Raw genomic sequence first — 1,644 nt, forward strand, 5'->3', positions numbered from 1 at the left:
GCAGATGCTCTCGAAATTAGGAAGTATGAGATGTCCACCTTTGTTCTTTTCAAAATTGTTTTTGGCTTTTGGAGTTTCCTTGAGATGCCACATGGATTTTAGGATGGGTTTTTCTATTTGTCCAATAAACAAATAAACATCATTGGAATCCTGATAAGTATTGTATTGAATCTGTAGGTAGCTTTGAGGCATGTCAACCTCTTTTTTTTTTTTTGAGATTTCTCCTGGTTTTTATTTGTTGGCAACTAATCCAATTCTTTTTTTGTTTGTTTCAGTCTCCACGTGGCTTCTTCTGTATATCTTTAGTTATAGAATTTCTGTTCATCTAGACTTTAGGCAATTCTCAATGATGGTTGTTCTGTAGTTTAGTTAAAATTTTGAGGTGATCATGGGAGGAGGCAAGCACAGTCCTTCCCTACATTGCTATCTTGACCAGAAGCCCCGCTAATCTGAAGAATATCAACATCTTAACAATATTGTCTTTCAATGCATGAGCTCAGAGGATATCTATCTATTTACTTATGTCTTTTTTTTTTTTTAAACACCTACAGCACCTGGTCTTCCTAGGTGGTCTCCCATCCAAGTACTAACCAGGACTGACTCTGCTTAGCTTCTGAGATCAAATGAGATCAGGCACATTCAGGGCATGGCCATAGACTATTTATGTCTTCTTTAATTTCTTCCAGCAATGTTTTGTAGTTATCGGTCTAAGTCTTTTGCATTCTTAGTTAGGCTCATTCTTAAGTATATTATTCTTTTTGGTGCTATTGTAAATAAAATACTTTTATTTCCTTTTCAGATTGTCCATTGTTAATATGTAGAAATTCAACTAATTTTGTGTGCTGATTTTGTACCCTGCAACTTTCTTAATTTGTTTATCAGTTCTAACAGTTTTCTTGTGGTGTCTTCTGGGTTTTCTACACATAAGATAATGTTATCTGCAAACAGATAATTTTATATCTTTTTAATTTAGATGCTTTTCATTTCTTTTTCTTAACACATTACTCTGGCATGGACTTCAAATACTATGTTGAGTAGAGGTGTCAAGTGGACATCCTGGTTTCTGCTCTTACAGGAAAAACTCTCAGTCTTTCACTACTGAGTATGTTACCTATGGGTTTTTTTTTAATATGTGGCATATGTTTATTATATTAATCTGCCAAGTTGGTAGTAATTTATATGCAGCAATAGAAAAGTTATATAATAATGAAGAAAATTTTATTCAAATAAAGTAAAACATAATTATAAGTAGACCATATGTGTCTTTTTCTCTCCTCTTTAGAAGAAGATCAAAGAAAGAATTTAGACAAAGATGATGTCACAAAATAATAAAAGGAAATCTTTGCCGTTAAGTATAAGGGTCAACTTCATTTGTGCACTCATTAGAACATCCAGGTACAGCCTAAGTTTTGTCTCCTAATCAGCTCAGTTTAGATGAAGCATCTTACAGCAATATATTTCTATGATCTTGTGTGTTCTACTCAGCATCTCTACCTAGAAGGTAGAAAAAGTAGAAGCTCTCACTCTTGGAACACTGTGTATATTGGTCTGGGTTTGGCTGTCTAGACAGTTATTTTTAATGCTTTTGCTTCCTTTTTCTATCTCTCAAAGAGTTTAATTTAAGGATAGGACAGAGTAACAGCA

General features: G+C 33.6%; 1 pseudogene; it reads right to left on the reverse strand.

Annotated features, from left to right (window-relative positions):
- Positions 1–542: 542 nt before the first annotated feature.
- Positions 543–658, reverse strand: LOC112469103 (annotated as a pseudogene).
- Between the last annotated feature and the right edge of the window lie 986 nt (positions 659–1,644).

The sequence above is a fragment of the Pteropus alecto genome, unplaced genomic scaffold (assembly GCF_000325575.1).
Source record: "Pteropus alecto unplaced genomic scaffold, ASM32557v1 scaffold106, whole genome shotgun sequence".
In the NCBI taxonomy this organism is placed as follows: domain Eukaryota; kingdom Metazoa; phylum Chordata; class Mammalia; order Chiroptera; family Pteropodidae; genus Pteropus; species Pteropus alecto.